We start from the raw sequence: 23,094 nt of genomic DNA, 5'->3' as shown, positions 1-23,094 counted from the left end.
TCGCTACCTGTTGTTGGAGCCTATCATTGTGTTGACAGAGGGCCTCATTTTCCCTCTGTGCTTCCTGGTTGGTCCTGGAGAACTGGGCCAGTCTTTGCTGCAGGAGGTTTACCTCCTGAGCGGTGTCCCTATTGGCCTGCTCCTTTCTTGCTAGAGCATCCTCCACCCTCCTGGTGTGCTCTAGCAAGTTCTGGTGTTCTTTTTGGAGGTCACCCAGTCCCTGGTGGGCCAGGTGATTTTCTTCCATTTTTCTTTTTAAATGGCAGACTTCCTGGCCTAAGGTATCCCTTTCCTGACTAAGAGCCTGCATCTGTGCCGCCAGGTCGTCCCTTTGCCTTTGGAAGGCACCAGCATTCTGGCGCTCCTGATCAAACTCTGCCTGGGTATCCAGGTCTTTCAGAATTAGTTTGTTGCTCTCTGCCTTCACTCTATCTAGGTGGCCTTGCAGGGTGACTACCTGCTCAGCACATACCCTGTTGAAGTCCAGTTGTTGCTCCAGCTTTTTCTGGTTTTGCAGTAGGGAGTCCAAACCTTCTTGGTATTCCTTCTGCAAGGCCAGAAATCTGGTATCCTGTTCTACCTTTTCCTGTTGCAGCACATCCATATCCTTCTTTATTTTAATGATGTGCTGCCTACTATCATCTTCTGACTCCTGGCTCCTCTGCAGCCTCTGCTCAGAAGAGACCAGGTCAGATTGGACCTTCTCTAACGCCATCTGTTGCCTATTTGCCAGATTTTGGCTTTCAGCACATCTATCCTGCATGTCTCCCATATATAGGTACAGGTATGCCGCTATCCTAACCATCTTGTCTTGTTCATCCTTAGCTTTAGGAGCCATGTATAGTTCACTCAGGGCCACATGTAAGGGACCCTGATCTCTATATATATCTGACCCTGTTTCAGTGACCTGTTGTGTAATGGCCTGCAACCACGCATCCTGGCCCTGTTCAGTCCATTCACCTCTCACAAATAGCTTATGCAAGAGGTGCTCTCTGGCTATTTTCATGTCTACTAAGGTCGTCATTCTAGAGATTGGTCTCTGTCCTGACTTACAGAAGTTTGTATTTTATTTTTGCAGAACAGAACTTTTCTTGGAGTGTCCCTTTTGAGGAATGCTTCACAGCGTAATGCAGCGTGGTGATCCGACTGGATATGTGTATCTGGTCAGCTGGCACGCTGTATTAAGCTGCACAAGTGGTAAATCTAACCCAAAGTCTCGGCTCGAGCCCCCAATTTGTAAGAGGATTCAATTCAACACTACAGCTAAGTCAACGCCTAGTCTATAATACTGAATGAAAACCCTTATTGATATATCTTTATGTCCAGTTCATGCGTTCTGGATGACTACCCCTATATAACACCCCTCTCTTGGAATCCCCCTGACCCCACTGAGCCAAGAAGTAGTTCTGTTTTGCAAGTTTAAAAGGTTTATTTGATAATTGAAAATATATATATCACACTTTATAATAAATTAATAATTGACTAGCACACTTAATCTGATATGATAAAGATTAACAACGGAGAATCTGGCACTAACACGCTTCTCTATAGTCAATAAGGAGTTGACATGAAATGGATAAGGTAGCACACTGGTAAATAGGTACAGAAGTATAATGTGGTAGAGAATGCTTTATAAGGTTCAAGGAAATGCAAGGTTGAATGAATGAAATGCAGTATAGAAAACAACTTGATATGATTTCAGCAAAACAATGTAATCACTTTTCTCTGGCAATCCCCTCCCCCCCTTGATGCAAGGCAAGGAAATGGAAGGAAAACACACAGTTCTCAGAAATGCAATCAATGTAAATCAGTTCACCCCAGCAAGCTTACACTACAGAAAACAGATAGGGGTTTTGAAAACACAGGCAAAATGCTTTGATATGTGCTAGCAATGGATGAGAAATATGCTGGAAATGCTTTTAATTCCCTTTCAGAGGTTCAGGGTGAGTGGTATCTAGTTAATATTAGTCCAGGCTCACACTAGCAATGAGGCAGGGATAGTTAGCAGGTTAAACGAATTTCTGGCAAATGGAAGGCAAGCAGCAGCAGTTTTTACATGTGAAGAAATTTGCAAATCGCGGTAAAATTCGCGAATGCGTGTTCCGCGATTGCGGTAAAACTATAAGGGGTAGGAATGCGGTCCTAGGTTCGTAGGAAAGCCACGATTCTAACCTTTCAGATGAAAGTTATTGCAAGTCTCTAGCACAAACGGTTGCGGAGATATGAGCGATTTTGTGAAGGTCGTTTTTCAGATTTGAAATTTTAAAGTTCAAAAAGACAAGTGCAGCTTGCAACTAGGAAATGACAAGTGACAGCTTTACAAATGACAGGTGACAGTTAGGAGGCAGTTCTACTTAGATTAAATAGATTGAATTATATTATTTTAACTAGGAGATTGGTTCTGCACAGTTTTCTAGGTACTCACACTATATTCTTGAGTGAAATGGGCCTCGCCATGGATCTGGTCAGGTTTTAAACTCGCCTCTGGTCTCTGCACTTCACAGTGATCTGGGTCAGCTCTCTCTGGTTCTCTGGTCTGGGTCTCTAGTTCTGGATAGATTGAAGTCTCTAGTTTGGCTCTCTGGAGGTTTGATGGAGGTAAAATATGGATTTTTCCGGCAGAGCGTCCCGCTGCAGATGGAATTGAAGGTCGCTATCTGTCCTGTCTGTCTGCTTTTATGTGTTTAGAATGTGGGTGTGTTCTAGCATCACTGACCCTACCTCTCTCTCAGCTTCTAATTGGTCAAACTTCCATTTATCATTTGATTGGGGAATGAACTGTGAGTCAGAGTGATGTCATTTTATGGCTTGCAGATAGGACACTCCTCTGTCAGATTGCACATATTCTATATTTGATAATAAAAGACATATTTCACAGTTACACAGTTGCTTGAAATTACATATACATGGTGTGGCTGAATTTAGCCATGTCTCTGTCCAAATCTGCTGTTTCTAAGAGCTTGCATTCAGAAATGGCACATAATTGACTTTTTAACTGATTTTTCACTTTCTGACATTGACCCAACTTTACATACATGTGTGCAGGGAGTATGGACATTAACTGATGAAGTTTCAGATTTTTAACATGCATACATTTAGAGTAATATCCACTTTTCCGCTAAAACCCCCCTGAACATACCACCGGTTCTAAAAACCTCTTAAACTGTGGGCAGAAAAATCACAAGAATTATGGTATCATTTATAAAATTTTCACATGTCTGCTCTATGAGTTATTCATCTTTTTAGAGTTATGTTCTGGCTCCAAAGGGGTGTGGTTTCCTCTCAGCACAAGGTAGAAATACTGGTTTATCCAGTTCTGCCAAGCCAGCTTGCTCTCACAGGCAGTGCTCCTCCCAGCTTCTGCCAAGAGGAAGCTACATTTTACGACTGCTGTAATAAAACCTTTGCCTGAGTCAGGAGAGGCTCATTGTTCAAGAGGAAGCCATTTATGATCCTCTCAATAAACCCTCTGCCTGGGTGAAGGGAGTTGCATTGTTCACTCTCCTGCAGAGCACAGGTAATTCAATTATCAGATAGATGGCATATCCTTAGTGTGAGCAGCAAAAGGGCAGCTAGGCCTGGGAACACAGCTGTGACTCAAGTTTCACTCCTGATGGGGGTAGTTGCCAGGCAAATTGGAATCTCTTTAAGCTGTCATTTCTGTTCCCCAGTTTCTGCATTCAAATAAAACTAAACATTTTTACATATGCAGCTAGAATGCTGATTCTAAGTGCAAAACTATGACATTCCAACAGTTACAAAGGCATGTGACACCAAACATAGGTCACTCATTTAATCTAAACATTTTCGATTTTAGTGTCTTTAAATCCAGCGCAACTTAAACTGCTGACTCAATAGCTCAGCCAGTTTTGTTATAAGCATTGTTCTGGGCTCTTCATTTCCCAGATTTTGTAGGCACACAAAACTCCATTCTACCAAATGTCTGCTGGTGTTCAGTGAATATTTTGCACATATTGCAATGTTTGAAATAGGCACTTTGGCTTGCCTTCAGAGAAACACAGGGTGGTTTTAAACTGCCGGCTTTTGGATAGTGGTGAGTACTGGTACTGCACCCATTTTTGGGATTTAAGAAAATGAATTCCCAACAATTCTAGGTTGCATTTGGCAATCAGCATTGCCATTCCCAATGGTTTCAGACTACTGTGCGGGTAGTCCAATGGTGATTTTAAAGCGCTTTGAAGCTAACCGGCGCTACTGTTTTTCCTTTGGCAACCCATTTCCCTCATGGCAACCCGGCCTTTCATTCTCGCACTGGTGGGTGGCAAGTGAGGCAACCATTTTGGTGTGCGCACAAACTGCGCAGCTTTCCTGGATTTCGGCGCACATGTGGGTTTTCCGCCATCTTGAATTTTCTAAGCCCACAGCACCAAATGTTGTGGCATGATAGCTTAAACGTGGGTCAGGACACCCAACACAGTGATGGGCTGGACTATTCGAGAGAACTCGGGGATAAACCTGCGGTAAAAGTTAGCGAAGCCTAACATGCTTTGCACACCTTTTACGGAAGATGGTGATGGCCATTTGAGAACTGCATCGACCTTCTTTGAATCCATACGCACTCCGCCAGGCGATAATATGAATCCCAAGAATTCAACTTCAGTCACGTTGAAAACACATTTTTCCAACTTAGCGAAAAGTTTGTGTTGACGCAATCTTTCGAGGACCATTTTCACGTGTTTCCGATGTTCAGATTCCGATGAGGAATAAACGAGAATGTCGTCACCTCTTGAGTGGTATGCGTTACTGGCCCGGAGGCTATCTCCGTACCATCCACCGTAGTAATGACGTCCTTTACAGCCTTGGGACAAATAGTTAGATTCATCCTCAAAACCATTTCATGATCCACATAATTGCCGATGGCACCGCTGTCGACGTAAGCTTCAATTGCATGTAATCGATCCGGATTATCAGGGCTAATGAGGACCATAGGTATCACGAAATGCGAGGTCACGGAACTGGTTTTCACGCTCGGCAAGAGGACCTCTATTCTTGTCGGGCGAGGTTGTTTCCCTGCTCAGAGTTTGTAACTGTGGTAACTGCAGCTCCTACTGCCTTCTTGACAGGTTTCACCGGACAGTCTCGAAGAAAGTGCCCTGAGTTTCCGCAATATAGGCATAATTGCAACTGTTTTCTCCTTTCCCGCTCCCTTTGTGTTAGAGGACCTTTCAGACCCCCTATTTGCATGGGTTCCCCGGAGTCTACTCCTTTGGAAGGAGTTGGCGGTTTGGAAAATACTCGGGCATCAAACTTGGAATGATCGGCCTTCCTGTTCTGCAGTCTGTGATCTATTTGAACGACCAAGTCTATATAATCCGAACAGTCTTGTGGGGGATTCACTACTTGGGCTAAAACGTCTTTGAGCTCTCCACGTAGACCTCTATAAAACAGCGTAATCCTTTTGTCCTCAGGCCATTGAGTTTCCACTATTAGTCTATTGAAAGATGCAATATAAGCCAAAAGGTCTTGATTACCCTGTCACAACGAAAGAAGCTCATTGTCCAAGGCCTGCCCCTGTGCATGTCTTGCGAACAGTTTTTCCATACTAAGCTGAAAGGCTTGAAAATCATGGAGAACCGGATCATCTTGATTAACTAGAGGGATCGACCAGTCTGCCGCATTGCCACTAAGGTACGAAAGTACAAAAGCTACTTTAGCTTGATCAGTTGGAAAGGCTGCTGGCCGGCATAAGAAGTGCAACCGGAACTGATTGATAAATACCGCAAACCTCTTTGGGTCACCACAAAATCGTTCGGGCGGAGCCAGAGGTACATTCCCAGGTAGGTTGATCTGCACTGGATTCATAGAGGATGTTGAAGGAAGATTTGCCCCTGATGCGGGTAGCGGGGTCTGTCCGGCTTGTGACTGTAGCAATTGTCTAGCAAGATCATCTGTTCTCTCCTTGGAAATAATTAGTTCCCTTCTTAGAGCGTTCGTTTCCTGACGAGCTGCATGCACTTCTGCCCTTAGTTCCCCAAGTAACTGGGCTAGGTGGTCAGTATCCGAGGTTTCCATAGCGCCTGGGCGAGAGTTTTGCGGTAGTCTTTGCGTTCTGTAACGCTCACCTGATTCTCGCAGAGGCGCCGGTCTTGACTGGGCGACTACCGTATCTTCAAAGGTGATGTGCAGCACCCGGTTGGCTCTTTGGGCTGGACCTCTGTGCCCTGTATGCCTGACGTGCAGAGTAAGATGTCTGCAGATAGAAAATACGGGGTTAATGAACTGGGGTTATTGGGGTGTCCCTATCTCTTTCCTCTTCTCCTCTCCTGTAGACCCCCACAGGTTAACGCTCTCACCTTAGGTAAGTGAATGCCGAGCTCTCCATCTGCCTCGGGGCAGGGTGCTGTAACCAGTTTCTTCACAGGATAGGTAGCGCAGGCCTCTTGACTTCAGAGGACTGCTGTCCGTCGTTTACTGCACGAACGGTAAGTTTCGAGTAACTCAAATGTCTTTAAAGTCTTTAATAATGATGTCTCTTGTTTTGCAGGGTTCCGGCGATGGCGGATGACGGGCTGAAGTGCCTTGAAGATGGAGCCCGTGTGATGAATAGAAGCGCCTGGAAGCACGTAAGTATGCGCTTGTTGCCAGCTTCACAATGTGCTCTAACTGTCTTTTTATTTTGCAGGTACAAGTTCGGAGCGGCTGCAGGGTGCCGGGATACCCACTGGGTTAGATGTGGAAAGGAGTAATGGCACGTGAGTATTAAAGTTCCCCAATGTCTTTAAACGCACCTTGTTTTGTCTTTCAGATGCGGGATGCAGCGCCGAAGGCCTCCGGAGCGTGCGAAGAGTTGGTAAGCTTTTGTCTTTCAGATGCCGGAATACAGTGTGAAGACCTCCGGAGGGCACGAAGAGTAGGTAAGCCTTTGCCTTTCAGATGCCGGAATGCTAACCTGTTCTTTCTTGTCTTTATAGGTGTTGCTGAAGACTGGATTCAGGATGGTAAGCCTTTTTCCTTAGGCCCAGGATCAGATGCAGAAGACACGATGAGCGTTCTGCTGCAGAGGATGCAGAATAACGCAAAGCAAGATTCATCCACCGGGTGTGGTTTAAATAGCCTCCTGTAGTGCTTAGGTGTCTCCTTCCACAGCCACGCCTAAGTAAGAAAAGAGTTCCTGGTAAGAAAAGAGTTCCTGCCTTCCAGAAGAGTTCCAGTGTTCTGCATCTAGGGAGTGGCTCCAGCCCCACCCAACAGGAAAAGTAGTTCCAAACAGAAGAGGATCAGAGGCTCAACTGGCAGGCAAGTAAGCAGCATGGTCTGCTGCAGGTAAGTCCACCCAAGCATTATGAGCCCGGCGCTTCCAGCGCTGGGACTGGGCATATTTATGAGCCTGGTGCCACTGGCGCCAGGACTGGGTCCAAAAGGTCCCCATTGGGACTGGTTGGCACCCGGAACCTGGGTTATGGATCTGCTTCCAAGGGAGTTGGGAAAACCCTGACCTTTTGGTAGCAGAGATCATGACAACCAGAAAGAGGGAACGAAAGAACGGGGTCACTCACGTCACCGGCACCACACCAGAGCAGAGTGAGCATCCAAAGGGGGAAGCGGCCTGCGTGACAGAAAGGAACCAGAAAGAGGGAAAGAAAGAACGGGGTCACTCAAGTCACCGGCACCGCACCAGAGCAGAGTGAGCAAGCATCCAAAGGGGGAAGCGGCCTGCATGACAGAAAGGAACCAGAAAGAGGGAAAGAAAGAACGGGGTCACTCACGTCTCTGGCACCGCACCAGAGCAGAGTGAGCATCCAAAGGGGGAAGTGGCCTGCGTGACAGAAAGGAACCAGAAAGAGGGAAAGAAAGAACAGGGTCACTCACGTCACCGGCACCGCACCAGAGCAGAGTGAGCATCCAAAGGGGGACGCGGCCTGCATGACAGAAAGGAACCAGAAAGAGGGAAAGAAAGAACGGGGTCACTCACGTCACCGGCACTGCACCAGAGCAGAGTGAGCATCCAAAGGGGGAAGCGGCCTGCGTGACAGAACGGAGTCGGACAGAGGGAAAGAAAAAACGGGGTCACTCACATCACCGGCACCGCACCAGAGCAGAGTGAGCAAGCATCCAAAGGGGGAAGCAGCCTGCATGACAGAAAGGAACCAGAAAGAGGGAAAGAAAGAACGGGGTCACTCACGTCACCGGCACCGCACCAGAGCAGAGTGAGCATCCAAAGGGGGAAGCGGCCTGTGTGACAGAAAGGAACCAGAAAGAGGGAAAGAAAGAACGGGGTCACTCACGTCACCGGCACCGCACCAGAGCAGAGTGAGCATCCAAAGGGGGAAGCGGCCTGCATGACAGAAAGGAACCAGAAAGAGGGAAAGAAAGATCGGGGTGACTCACGTCACCGGCACTGCACCAGAGCAGAGTGAGCAAGCATCCAAAGGGGGAAGCGGCCTGCGTGACAGAAAGGAACCAGAAAGAGGGAAAGAAAGAACGGGGTCACTCACGTCACCGGCACCGCACCAGAGCAGAGTGAGCAAGCATCCAAAGGGGGAAGCGGCCTGCGTGACAGAAAGGAACCAGAAAGAGGGAAAGAAAGAACGGGGTCACTCACGTCACCGGCACCGCACCAGAGCAGAGTGAGCATCCAAAGGGGGAAGCGGCCTGCATGACAGAAAGGAACCAGAAAGAGGGAAAGAAAGAACGGGGTCACTCAAGTCACCGGCACCGCACCAGAGCAGAGTGAGCAAGCATCCAAATTGGGAAGCTGCCTGCGTGACAGAAAGGAACCAGAAAGAGGGAAAGAAAAAACGGGTCACTCACGTCACTGGCACCGCACCAGAGCAGAGTGAGCATCCAAAGGGGGAAGCGGCCTGCGTGACAGAACGGAGTCGGACAGAGGGAAAGAAAGAACGGGGTCACTCACATCACCGGCACCACACCAGAGCAGAGTGAGCAAGCATCCAAAGGGGGAAGCAGCCTGCGTGACAGAAAGGAACCAGAAAGAGGGAAAGAAAGAACAGGGTCTCTCACGTCACCGGAACCGCACCAGAGCAGAGTGAGCATCCAAAGGGGGAAGCGGCCTGCATGACAGAAAGGAACCAGAAAGAGGGAAAGAAAGAACGGGGTCACTCACGTTGGAAGCGGCCTGCGTGACAGAAAGGAACCAGAAAGAGGGAAAGAAAGAACGGGGTCACTCACGTCACCGGCACCGCACCAGAGCAGAGTGAGCAAGCATCCAAAGGGGGAAGCGGCCTGCGTGACAGAAAGGAACCAGAAAGAGGGAAAGAAAGAACGGGGTCACTCACATCACCGGCACCGCACCAGAGCAGAGTGAGCAAGCATCCAAAGGGGAAAGCGGCCTGCGTGACAGTAAGGAACCAGAAAGAGGGAAAGAAAGAACGGGGTCACTCACGTCACCGGCACCGCACCAGAGCAGAGTGAGCATCCAAAGGGGGAAGCGGCCTGCATGACAGAAAGGAACCAGACAGAGGGAAAGAAAGAACGGGGTCACTCAAGTCACCGGCACCGCACCAGAGCAGAGTGAGCAAGCATCCAAAGGGGGAAGCTGCCTGCGTGACAGAAAGGAACCAGAAAGAGGGAAAGAAAGAACGGGGTCACTCACGTCACTGGCACCGCACCAGAGCAGAGTGAGCATCCAAAGGGGGAAGCGGCCTGCGTGACAGAAAGGAACCAGAAAGAGGGAAAGAAAGAACGGGGTCACTCACGTCACCGGCACCGCACCAGAGCAGAGTGAGCAAGCATCCAAAGGGGGAAGCGGCCTGCGTGACAGAAAGGAACCAGAAAGAGGGAAAGAAAGAACGGGGTCACTCACGACACCGGCACCGCACCAGAGCAGAGTGAGCATCCAAAGGGGGAAGCGGCCTGCATGACAGAAAGGAACCAGAAAGAGGGAAAGAAAGAACGGGTCACTCACGTCACTGGCACCGCACCAGAGCAGAGTGAGCATCCAAAGGGGGAAGCGGCCTGCGTGACAGAACGGAGTCGGACAGAGGGAAAGAAAGAACGGGGTCACTCACATCACCGGCACCACACCAGAGCAGAGTGAGCAAGCATCCAAAGGGGGAAGCAGCCTGCGTGACAGAAAGGAACCAGAAAGAGGGAAAGAAAGAACAGGGTCTCTCACGTCACTGGAACTGCACCAGAGCAGAGTGAGCATCCAAAGGGGGAAGCGGCCTGCATGACAGAAAGGAACCAGAAAGAGGGCAAGAAAGAACGGGGTCACTCACGTCACCGGCACCGCACCAGAGCAGAGTGAGCAAGCATCCAAAGGGGGACGCGGCCTGCATGACAGAAAGGAACCAGAAAGAGGGAAAGAAAGAACGGGGTCACTCACATCACCGGCACCGCACCAGAGCAGAGTGAGCATCCAAAGGGGGACGTGGCCTGCATGACAGAAAGGAACCAGAAAGAGGGAAAGAAAGAATGGGGTCACTCACGTCACCGGCACCGCACCAGAGCAGAGTGAGCATCCAAAGGGGGAAGCGGCCTTTGTGACAGAATGGAGTCGGACAGAGGGAAAGAAAGAACGGAAGGGAAGAAGAAATACAGTATAGCATGGGGGGGCTGCTCAGTGCTCACTCACCTTTTGAAATCCTTGGCACAGCACTGGCAACAGGATTTTTAATGGTGCCCGAATGGAGTGCTGCTCAACTGTCTCTGACAGTGAGGTGGTTTCACGTGCCTTCGCCAACCATCAATTCTGGAATGTTCCAGTCTGGCTGGGCCGGGCAAACTCCACCTCCTGCAACCTGCAAACTCCACCTCCTCCAAAGCATGGTGAAGCAGCCCAGCCCACGCGGGGCCCAGGCAAACTCCACCTCCTAGGCCCTGGCAAACTCCACCTCCTCCACCCTGCAGGCTCCTTCCTGAAGCCCTAGAAACCGAAGCAGACTCATGCCGAGTGCTGAGTGCTGCTGGCAGGGCCATCCTCCTCCTAGTCGGACCCTAGTTCGTTCGGCACATTACCAGCCCAGCCAAAGGGTCCCCAAACAAAACAAAAATGTGTTTTATAAAAATAAAAAAAATTGAAAAATATATATATATTATTTGCAGCAAAATGAGCAAGTGCGCGGTAAAATGTGCAATATGCGCAGCCGCACAGGCGCGCACCTTACAGGGAACGTCGGCAGGGATAAAACCCACCCAATTACTTCACCCCCATTATATAAAATCAGTGCTCAGGATTGTGATTGCACCCATTTATTTCACCTCCTATATATCACATCAGTGCACAGGATTGTGATTGCACCCATTTATTTCATCTCCTATATATAACATCAGTGCTCAGGATTGTGACGGCACCCATTTATTTCATCTCCTATATATCACATCAGTGCTCAGGATTGTGACTGCACCCATTTATTTCACCTCCTATATATCACATCAGTGCACAGGATTGTGATTGCACCCATTTATTTCACCTCCTATATATCACATCAGTGCTCAGGATTGTGACTGCACCCATTTATTTCACCTCCTATAGAGAACATCAGTGCTCAGGATTGTGACTGCACCCATTTATTTCACCTCCTATAGAGAACATCAGTGCTCAGGATTGTGATTGCACAATTGTTTCACCTCCTATATATCACATCAGTGCACAGGAGTGTGATTGCACCCATTTATTTCACCTCCTATATATCACTTCAGTGCACAGGAGTGTGATGGCACCCATTTATTTCACATCCTATATCACATCAGTGCACAGGATTGTGATTGCACCCATTTATTTCACCTCCTATATATCACCTCAGTGCACAGGATTGTGATTGCACCCATTTATGTCACCTCCTATATATCACATCAGTGCACAGGATTGTGATGGCACCCACTTATTCCACCTCCTGTATAAAGCATCAGCGCACTGGATTGTGATTATTTGGCTGGGGGGTGATTGTATGTGAGAGATATTTGCTTGCAGAGCGCATATTAAAGAAAGTAATTGCTTCCCGGTGCTTTGCATAACATTCCAGAAGCAGTCCATGTCCATGGGAACAGTGCCCACTGTGGCCCAGCATACCCTTGGGGTCTTTAGTTCATGTGGGTTTTGCATGTTGCAATCCACCCTCAGATATCCTGGTGAATATTGAAAAGTCCATTTGTGCAAATGATTGCATGTGCAAAGTGCCATATTCGTCTCAGTTATTAATTATTGATGCATAGACCATGTTGTGTCCTGGGGCGTGAAGGGCACACAGGGACTGTGAATGTGAACAATCACATGGGACACAGTATTGCTAGTTTATTGAGCTCTGCTTGTGCACTGCCTCGAGTCACCCCTTTTATTGTAGCTGCTCAGTGACGTATTGCACACCATTGCCTTAAAGGGACCAGATCACACTCCTCCTTTTTCATAACCAAATATTCAAATAACATGAACAACAGCAATGTGATCTCATTATCACTACCCACTCTTCGGGTCACAATTCCGTGATGTCTCTCCCCCTCACATAGTGCTGTAGTACGCTGGCCGGCATTTGGATTCCCTTACTGGATACCTCCGCTCTGGCCGGCATCTGGATTCCCTTACTGGATACCTCTGTGCTAGCCGGAATCTGGATTCCCATACTGGATACCAACATAGTTCTGTAGATACGCTGACCAGCATCTGGATTCCCTTACTGGATACATACATAGTCCTGTAGATATGCTGGCCGGCATCTGGATTCCCTTCTGCATACCAACATAGTTCTGTAGATACGCTGGCCAGCATCTGGATTCCCTTAGTGGATACCTCCTCGCTAGCCGGCATCTGGATTCCCTTACTGGACACCTCCACGCTGGCCGGCATCTGGATTCCCTTACTGGATAGCTCCACTCTTCTTCTCATCCTTGAGACCTCTGTCTAAGGCATTCTCCTCCAATTTGATCATACAGGATATCCACCTCATCTGCGGGCTGCTGACCGTCACTCTCAACATCACTCACAGTCCCCAAAATCCTCGGTAAAGGACACTCTCCCCCTTGATGATCACTTCTGTCTTCAACAAAAGGCGTACCCGCCAGTTTCCGGAAGAAATAGAAATTTCTAGTAATCCTGTCCTTGCTGTCAGACGCTGTCACCATGGATCCTTAGACATCGACAATGTGAAACGGACGTGGTTCATAGGTGAGGGATAGTTTCCCAGCTGGATGTTGGGAATGACCTAACACTGCATCACCCAGCACTAGCGGGTAGTTGTGTAAACTCCTCCTAGTGTTCACTTCCTTGTTCACCCTCCTCTCATCCTGAACCATCACAAGATCTATCACACCCGGGTTGTGGCTTTTATGGTCAGTGATGAGACCTCAGGGGCATCTTTGAAACAAAGCTTCTTCCGGGGGGACACCTGTGGGGCAGTGAGGTGTGGTCCTATATTCGAGCAGAAATGTATACAGTACTATTTTCATGCACATAGCCTGGCCTTGTGCTATGTTGAGGGTCGACATAAACCTTTCTGCCTCCCTACTTGCTCTGGGCCAGACAGGGGTTATCTGCCTGTGACGGACCCCCCATCATATAGGAACTCAGAAAAACCCTTCACTCTGGAACAGAGGGTCGTTTTCAGAGCACACTTCCATTGGCAGCCGATGAGTTGCAAAGGTATTCTCCAGGTGGAAATGCTAAGGCCTCACGCGCTATTTGCGAGTACCACTGTTCGGTAGCTGACAGGCCTCTGCTTGATCACGCTACCGGTTGCACTTCCTATCTGTGATTGCACTGTGTGAGAACCGCTCCCAGGCCAAGCGGGCTGGCATCTAGGAGTATCTTTGTTTTCTGTCTAGGATCAAAGAAGGCCATTGTGTTGTCGGCTGTGAGTGTGGCCTTGATGTCTTCATACGCGGCTTGTTCTAGCGATGTCCACTGCCATTTACTCTCTTTCTTGGTTACATTTCGAAGGGGCTAGGATATGGTTGCATCGTCTGTAAAGAACCTATCACAGTATGCGACCACACCTAGAAAACGCCCTCCTTCTCCGACACATTTGCAGTGGTTTGGCAATTTGAATGTCCTTCACCTTTTCTGGGTTCACTGATATTCCTCCTTCCTGGGAAATGAACCCAAAGAATTCAAATGTCCTCAGCAGGAAGTCACACTTCTGTTCGTGCAAAGTGAGCCCTAGGGACCGAATTCTCTCCAGGACCATCTCCGGGTGCTCTAGGTGTTTGACGTCTGATCGGGCAAACACCAGAATATCCTCGCTGATATTAATGGCACCATGAATGCCAGTTAATGCCCCCTCACTGAGTTCTGGAATACCTGGCCACTGAGGATATTTCAAAGTTCAACCCCTTGTATCGATAGAGGCCTTTGTGGGTGGTGAAGGTTGTAATAAAATGGGAATCCTGGTGAAGAACTAACTGGTGATAGCCGGCTCTTAAGTTTAGCTTCCAAAAGAACACTTCACCCTGGCGGTCAACGTCAATGTCATCTATATTGTGGATGCTGTGCCTCTCCCTTTTTATTGCCTTATTGGGTAGGCGCATGTCAACACAGATGCGGACTGAGTCAGGCTATTTGGGTTTTCATGCCACAACAATCGGGGAAACCCACGGGGTGGGGCCTTCGACTGGTTCGATGATGTCAAGCTGTACACGTTTCTTGAGTTCTTGCTCTACATTGTCCCTTAGGTGTAAAAGTATTTGTCTGTGTTTGAGGGCCACTGGTTGAACACTATGGTAAATGTGCAGATGAATTGGCTAGCCTTTCATCCTGCTGATTCCTGAGGATACATCTTTGATCCTCTCAATTAATGATTGCACATCCTCGATGTACACTCCAAATGCAAAGTTTACAATGGTGAGGGCTTAAGCTGCTGCACAGCGCAGCAGCGCGTCTTTGCTTATTTTTTGTCAAAAAGAATCTGGCCTTGATCCTTGTCCCTTCATGTTGTACTAAAACAACAAATACGCCCTCAAGAGGCAAGGGTGTCTTCCCTCCAAAAGTATACATTTGCAGGGGCGTGTTGTCAAGTGGCGTAGCTTCCTGTAGGGCTTTGTAGTGAGTCAGCCGAAACATGACCAAATTCTCCCATATCGATCACACATTTGGGTTGACGTGTTCCTTTTTTTTCTCATCTCCAGTACACTCGAGATGGAAAACACATCTTCCTCTTTCTCATCCCTTATTGACCGGTCATCTTCTTTCTCTGCCAACTCAACCTGTGCTGACTTCTGTGTCCATTTTTGAAAAGGCTGTCTTAACTGCTCTTTGTCTCTTGGGTGCGTGGCTGGTGATGGAGCCCGGTAGACACTTACAAAGTGATTGGAGGTGGTACATTTACCGCAGGTATGCCCTTTGGCTGGGCAGTCTACTGAGTGTGGCAGATCATACCCACATTGTGGGCATATGGATGTAGGCTCTGCCCATATGTCCTTGTGTGCCAGTTTAATTTCTTTCCTGTTCAGTTCGACGGCTGTCTACCCACTGTGCACACCTCTTCTAGATTTATCGTCTTCATGGTGGCACCCATTTTGGACGCCCTGACGTCATCAACCTCATGCGACCGGCCAAGCTCCAACATGCGAGCTAACGTGATTCCAGCTCTCACAGGAGCTGTCTCCTCATCTTTACCAATAGTCAGCCCTGAATTAACTGCGGTCACACCTCCTCGTCTTCGTTGGCCAAAGGGCATGTGAAGGACAGCGGATGTAACCTCCCATGGAACGCATCAAGTGTCTCACTCTCCCTCTGTTTCGCCGATCTCATCACCAATCTTTCCTGGTCAGTATTGACCATCGGGGTGAAGTATTCTCTCAGAGCAGCTGCAGCAGCAGAATATAAATGGCCAGTGGAAAACAACAGAGTGGACTTCTTGGCATGATCATTTAGTTCCCCAGTGGCATCAAAATACATTTCTAGCCATTTAGTCCATAGATTTCAGCCTGGACTTAGGCTCGATGGAGATCCTGCAATGTCAAATTCGGCTAGTGGTGCGAGGGACCCGTGCTGTTGTGGTAGTCTGCGAGCGCTTGAGGCAATCTCTGCTTTATCTGCCACGGTGTCAGTTGACCAACAATGCTTCTGACAAGCAAAAGACCACCTTCCTGCGGCCAGCGCGCGTCACACACTGCCACCTCGTCAAGGTTTTATTTCATTCCTTTTCTTCTTTCTTATGAACAGCTGATCCCAAGGTGAGTATCCCTAGGGTTCCAGGGGACCTCACTAGAGTGGCAGACACACACGCACCAGGCAGACACAATGCAGCCTCTTGGAGACCTCAGAGGTGCACCAGTACTCCATGAGGAGCCGCGACTTCAGGCAGTCGTGTGCTGGTCTCACACTGATGTATTTACTCAGCTCTGCTCAAGGAGCATTAGAGGGATCACCACCGATCCAGGCCTGGGCCTATGAGGACAGGACCGCCCACCGCTCACCGTGATCAAGAGAATATTGTACTATGGCGCGGAAGGAGCTCTTCCATGCAGGGCGCTGTTCTGCGTGGTGTGAGCTCAGTGAGCGCACCACACACCGGGGTTCACGGCGTTCATTGACAGGCAGAGGCGGTACACCTGTGTTCGGGGTCTACCACGTGCCTCTGCTTGGTAGACCAGACCCTCTTGTCAACATTGTTGTGTCCTGAGGTGTGTTGTTGGCCACACAGGGACTGTGAATGCAAATAATCACACGGGACAGCATGTTGTTAGTTGACTGGGCTCCTCTCGTGCACTGTCCAGCGTGCCTTCCCTGACCCCTTTAATTGCAGCAGCGCAATGACGTATTGCGCACCGTCGCCTTAAAGGGACCAAATGACAGACAGGCTGTCCCTGTTTATACACTGACTGCCTCTTATGATCAGTTCCTCCCTCCCTCGCAGTCATTATTCAGTAGAGACAGTCCATTTAGTCGAGACTTTAATTCACTTCATTATAGTCCTGCAAGTCTGTATGTATAACATCTTTGGCGTCCTTTGTCATGTGACGGATGCAGCGCTTCTCCTGCATTCGACTCAACAAAACTCCAAGGTTGGACTCGCTGAGGTGTGAGCTTTGTCTAGTAAACGTGACTGTTAGCAGAGCCCCTGTCTGGCATTCTGATCATATGTGAGAGAGGATCCATTCCATGTCATTGCTTAAGTGTGGGGGCAGAGGCTGTCTCATGGATGATTCTTTAGACTCCCTTCTTACGGGGCTGTCTCATGGATACTTTATAGCCCCTCCTTAAGGGGCTGTCTCATGGGTTCTTTAGACTCCCTTCTTAAGGGGACGTCTCATGGATTCTTTAGAGCCCCTCCTTAAGGGGCTCTCTCATGGAAACTTTATAGCCCCTCCTTAAGGGGCTGTCTCATGGGTTCTTTAGACTCCCTTCTTAAGGGGCTGTCTCATGGATTCTTTAGAGCCTGTTCTTAAAGTGCTGTCTCATGGATTCTTTAGACTCCCTTCTTAAGGGTCTGTCTCATGGGTCCTTTAGAGCCTGTTCTTAAGGGTCTGTCCCATGGATTCTTTAGACTCCCTTGTTAAGGGGCTGTCTCATGGATTCTTTAGAGCCCCTTCTTAAGGGGCTGTCTCATGGATTCTTTAGACTCCCTTCTTAAGGGGCTGTCTCACGGGTTCTTTAGAGCCTGTTCTTAAGGGGCTGTTTCATGGATTCTTTAGAGCCCCTTCTTAAGGAGCTGTCTCCTGGGTTCTTTAGAGCCCCTTCTTAAGGAGATGTCTCATGGATTATTTGGATCACCTTCTTAAGGGGCTGTCTCATTGATTCTTTAGAGACCCTTCTTAAGGAGCTGTCTCCTGGGTTCTTTAGACTCCCTTCTTAAGGAGCTGTCTCATGGATTCTTTAGACTCCCATCTTAAGGGTCTGTCTCATGGATTCTTTAGACTCCCATCTTAAGGGTCTGTCTCATGGATTCTTTAGACTCCCTTCTTAAGGAGCTGTCTCATGGATTCTTTAGACTCCCATCTTAAGGGTCTGTCTCATGGATTCTTTAGACTCCCATCTTAAGGGGCTGTCCCATGGATTCTTTAGAGCCCCTTCTTAAGGGGCTGTCTCGCATCCTCGGCATCTGGAGAGTGTTTAAAGCACTTTCATGAACTTTGGAATGAAAAAGAAATCTTTTTAGCAAAGAGTCCATACATGATATGATGTGGCATTTATAACACACCTGTACAAAAGTGCTTCTAGGCGCGACAAGACAAGGGGGGAACAAAGGGAGGACAAAATAATGATCTTACTAGGCCTTGTGTCATTCAGATCGTGCAAGTGCGGGGAAGCCGGAAGGGGAGAAGTGCTATGGGGGAGGGGAAGGGCAATGTGCAGTTAAGTCACAAGTGCAGTCAGCGGGTGGATCATAAGTGCAGAGAGAAGGGACTGTTGGGCTGTAGATACAGACCCTTAAGTGCAGGGGAGCCCGGAGGCAGTGTAAGGGCAACTGGACATGCAGCAGCCTGGACCTAAGATCAGCGGCTGACCCGGTCACCAGTGCGGAGAGCAGTCGGGTGCATCAGCAGAGGAGAGGAAGAGAAAAAGCAAAAGTGAAAAGGAAGGTCTTGAGTTGCTTCGGGAACCAGAGTTGGTTCTGCTCAAGTATGAGAAAGGCTGTTCCAGAGAGATGCCCCATCCAAGGAGATAGATCTGCCCCAACTCCCTGCTTGGAGAAGCGTCTGACTCTCAGAGAGTTGGGGGTGGATGAGCGGAGGGCTTGTGAAGGAAGATGTTTTGGAAGAGAAAGTTGGAGGTAGAACGGTCCCAGACTCCAGAAAGCCTTGTGGACGATGCAAAGGGTCTTGAGGTTGATCCTTGCAGCCGTGGGGAGCCAGTGAAGAGATTTCAGAGCTGGATAGATACAATCCCTGGGCTTGAGGCCAAGGACAAGTCTCGCAGTCCTGTTCTGGATAAGTTCTGAAGGTCGAAGAGTCGAGTCAGAAAGATTTAGAAAGAGGCTATTGCAATAGTCCAGCCTACAGAGGACCAGAGCTCTGGAGACAATGAGCTTCTGGGGGAAAGTGAGAAATGGAAGAATACCTCTGAGGAGTTGCAGCTGATAGTTTGACTTCTTAGAGACTTCAGAGATGTGAGGAACGAACAAGAGGGTGGAGTCGAAGATGACCCCAAGGTTCTTAGCCTTACAGGAAGGAGCAGGAAGAGGGCCCGGAGTGGACGGCCAGAGAGAGAGAGAGAGGAAAGGAGGGAGCGGGTGTCCCAATGAGGAGGATCTCAGTCTTACTGGCATTAAGGCAGAGATCATTGGTGGCACATAATTCCTGAATTGCGGTCAGGCACTCTGGTATGAGAGAAGAAGCAAAGGTGGCTGAGGGGAGCCTGAAAGAGAGCTGAGTGTCATCTCCCTAACATTGAAAATTGGAGCCAAAAGTAGTGAAGCGATGAGCAAGAGGTGCCAGGTAGTGGTAGAAGAGTCAGGGAGAGAGGGTGGACCCCTGGGAATACCACAAGTAGAGAGAGAGATAGAAGAGAGGAAAGACCCCAGTTGAACCTGAGAGGATTGGTTGGTGAGAAAGGAGGTCAGCCAGGCCAGGGCCTGATCAGTAATACCAAGGTTGTCCTGGAGATGATTGAGCAGGATGGCTTGGTTGACTGTGAAAAAAGCAGACGATAGGTCAAGGAGAATGAGGACAGGAGGGAGATTAGAGTCAATGTTGGAGAGCTAATTTTCATTGGTGTTCAGGAGAGCAGTTTCCGTGCTTCTGGCAGCTCTGAAGTCAGACTGGTGCGCATGGAGGTATCCAACAGATTCAGTATGTAGATTAAGGTAGGAGATGGCCAGCTTTTCCAACAGTTTGCCCAGGAAAGGAGTGATGGAGATAGGGTGATAGTTAGCTGGAGAGGAACGATTGGCCAAGGGCATTTTTAGAAGGGGGTGCACAAGAGAGTGCCTAAGTGGGGAGTGGAAACTTCCAGTGGCAAAGGAGTGATTGCAGAAATCGGCTTAGGCTGGAGCACGGGTGTCACTATAGTCCTTGATTGTTCTGGATGAGCAGGTGAGACCCTGTTTTGATGGGACTTTCATAGATCGGACTTGTCTAGAAACATTGTTAGGGATGAACAGGGGAAAGAAGGAGAAAGGAGATGGAGAGACGGCCTCAGACAGGCCAGGAGTGGTAGAGGAGGCAGAAGAAGAGGTAGAGAGGGTAGACAGGATATCCTGAGTTTTAGTAGTGCAATGAGAGGACAAGGCCGTGCAGAGGGCATGGGAGGGAACAGGATAGGTAGAGACTGCAGCAGGATTGGCCAGCTCCTTGCAGATTTTGAAAAGTTCAGACGAGTTGTTAGATGCCGCAGGGTGCAGTCTTGGATGTAGGCTCTCTTCTTAGAGAGGACATAGAGTCTGTACTGCCTTTGGAGCAAGTGGCAGGCCAGTTTGTCAGGCGGTGCACCCGATGCCCTCCACTTCGTCTCTGCCGCCCTACACTTGCTTTTAAGGGCAGCGAGGTCAGAATCATACCAAGAGTTTCACTTGGATTTGGATTTCAAGTGGATCTTCATGACAGGGGCCCGGGCATCTACCTCTGCATCTCTGTGGACCTGGCCCATGTCCACTACAGCCTTGGCTGGTGGTCCCTGAGCCTGGGTGGTGAGGACTGCAGCAGCCCATACAGCTTCCTGCCCCTGGCTGGTGGGGACTGAAGCTGCCCCTGCATCTCCATGACCCTGTTGGGTGGGAGGCATAGCTCTCCTTGCACGTCCCCGACCCTGGACACCTCGGACACCTTGCACACCTTGGCCACCTCAGCCACCTCAGACACCCTTCCCTCTAGTGCCCTTCCCACTCATGGCACAGATTGATGTGTACAATGAGAAGCACGGCAAGCAATTGTCCTGGGCAATTGGAGTGAATGGGCAGGGTATGTGATGTAAAACGTACTAGTATGGTCCGGCAATGCTCAATTTGACCCCAGGTGAAAAGAAAACGTGACACATAACACACAGGCCCCAAAAATGCCAAAAATGCTTGTGTGTGACCCCTCGGTAGCTCACATGAAAAATGAAAGTGTTATGCGGTATGCTGTGGCACCCAGCAACACATAAAATGCATACGCGAAGACCACGTAAGCCACTGTGATGTTAACAATGGGGGTACGTGATACACAGGGGCACCCAGAGTATGGATAATGCATACGCAACTCACCGTTAGCCTCTGAATATAGGGAAAAGTACACGCGTGTGTGCGCCGAGGCAATTCCCCCACCAAAATAAGAAGATCGCACTTGCACAGTAGTGAACAAAAAGCGTGGCACCACAAAAATCTCCGAAGTCCACATGTCCGTCCACTCCAACTCGTACAAGCGTGTGATGTTCTCCTACACACTCCTTTATTCCGAATCTGAACGGCAACGCCCACCGGCCAGTGTGTGTCTTGTAACTTACACGATTAGGCCCTTTCCTCTGATTTCACGTGTACGCGCTAATTTTGCACGTGCAAAGTAACCGTCACTCTGTTTCCAGCTGTCCACGCAAGTAACACGGAAGACCCACGCGCTCCTGCCATTTTACCTGCTTCCTACTGCCCTGAGCTGCCTCCTACGAGCCATCTGCTGCTGCCTGCCCACTGTGTGTGCCTGCTGCCCACCTGCCCTGCAATTTGAGTGCCTGCTGTCAAGCCATTGCCAGTGCTCCTGTCGTCAGCCCTGTGACCACCTCAGCTGATTTGGAAGACTCCCAACGTGTCAGACCATCACCACTGCTCCACAGCCCAGCCCCAGGACCACCTTGCCCACCCACACCTGCCTCAGGGGTTGCCATGTCTGAGCAAACATCTCCAGAGGCAAGTGGCAACCCCACGGCAGTAAGGCAGAGGGCTGTCAGCTTGACAGCCAGGGAAGTTGACATCCTGGTGGAGCAAGTCCTGGGGCATTTTGATGCCCTCTTCAATGCCCCAACGCAAGTCGGCAAGGAAGGACGGAAGCTGATCTGCGACCAGATCGTGGGTGCCATCAACACGGAGGGGGTAGCGCCCCGTGACTACCGGCATGTGCACATGCACTGGGAGGACCTGAAATCCAGGACCCACAATAAGGCCCAGTGCTTCCTCCAGGCTGGTGAGAACCAAGGGGGGCCCCGCGGCCGGTTGAGCACCACCAACATGCGGGTCCTGGAGAGGTTTTACCCAGCGCTGCACCCCAGGTCATCGATTTGCAACAGCGTCTGGAGTTATCAGGTGAGTGTCCATGTGTTGCTGTCCTCCACTGTGCATGTTGATGTATGGTGGGAGTGTGCACCCTGGCCTTACAGCAAGTATGCCTCTTGTACGGATGCTTGTGTGCACGTCCCAGACCGTGCTGCACATGTGTTCAATGAAGCATGTGTGATTCCAACAGTGTTACTCTTGCAATGTATGTTGTACTGCAGCATATTACAACATGAACATGGTTTCTTACATGTGTCTGAGACATGCCCATGTGAGAGGTGTGACACATGGGTGTTGTCGTCAACATTGGAACAGGCATGGTGTACATGTGCATGTGACTGAGATGTGACTATGTGACTGGCCATCACTTCTGGGTGAATGTAACTGGTGCTTTGCAATGTGTGCCCTAGTCTTGTTGACTGATTGACATAGAGGGGACTCTGATGTGATAGCTCAGTGCACTGCTTCAGGACTGTCAGGTGATGTGTGTGCATGACATGTGTATGTCCCATGGCGCATGTGTGTGTAGCATGCACAATTTGTAGGTGGTGACAGTGCCATGTCCAAGGATGGGATTGTCTTTTGTGAAGGACAGACATGTATGTGCACCTATGTACATTGCATGTACCTGTGTGTTGTGGAGGGTGATGATGATTGTGATCTTTGGCAGTGTACGTCATGTGCCTATGTTTTATGCCAAGCACACATCGGTGCAGTACCCTGATGTTTGTGTTCTATGTCTCCTTATCCACAGCGGTGTTGGAAGAAGAGGGCGGAGAAATTGCTGTGGAGCAAAGCAGCAGGAAAGCCTCCACCGGGCAGAGATGCAAGGCCCAGTCATGCACCCTGGCATCAACAACATCGGGGAGCTAGGAGACAGGCGCTGCGTTTTATCCATCAGCCTTAGCTGCTGAGGGGAGGTCCAAGTTGGCGAAGGTGGACATGGACTCCTCGGCAACGGGGGGGACAGGTGATCTCACACAGGGGCAATCCACTGCGAAAGACGCTGGGGAGGCATCCAGGTTGGCGGGGGAGGAGGAGGAGGCCGTATCAGCCCAGT

This window comes from Ambystoma mexicanum, chromosome 4q (genome assembly GCF_040938575.1).
Source record: "Ambystoma mexicanum isolate Mex_15411 chromosome 4q, UKY_AmexF1_1, whole genome shotgun sequence".
Taxonomy (NCBI): domain Eukaryota; kingdom Metazoa; phylum Chordata; class Amphibia; order Caudata; family Ambystomatidae; genus Ambystoma; species Ambystoma mexicanum.
The sequence above is the reverse complement of the archived record's forward strand: the minus strand, read 5'-3'. Positions refer to the sequence as shown.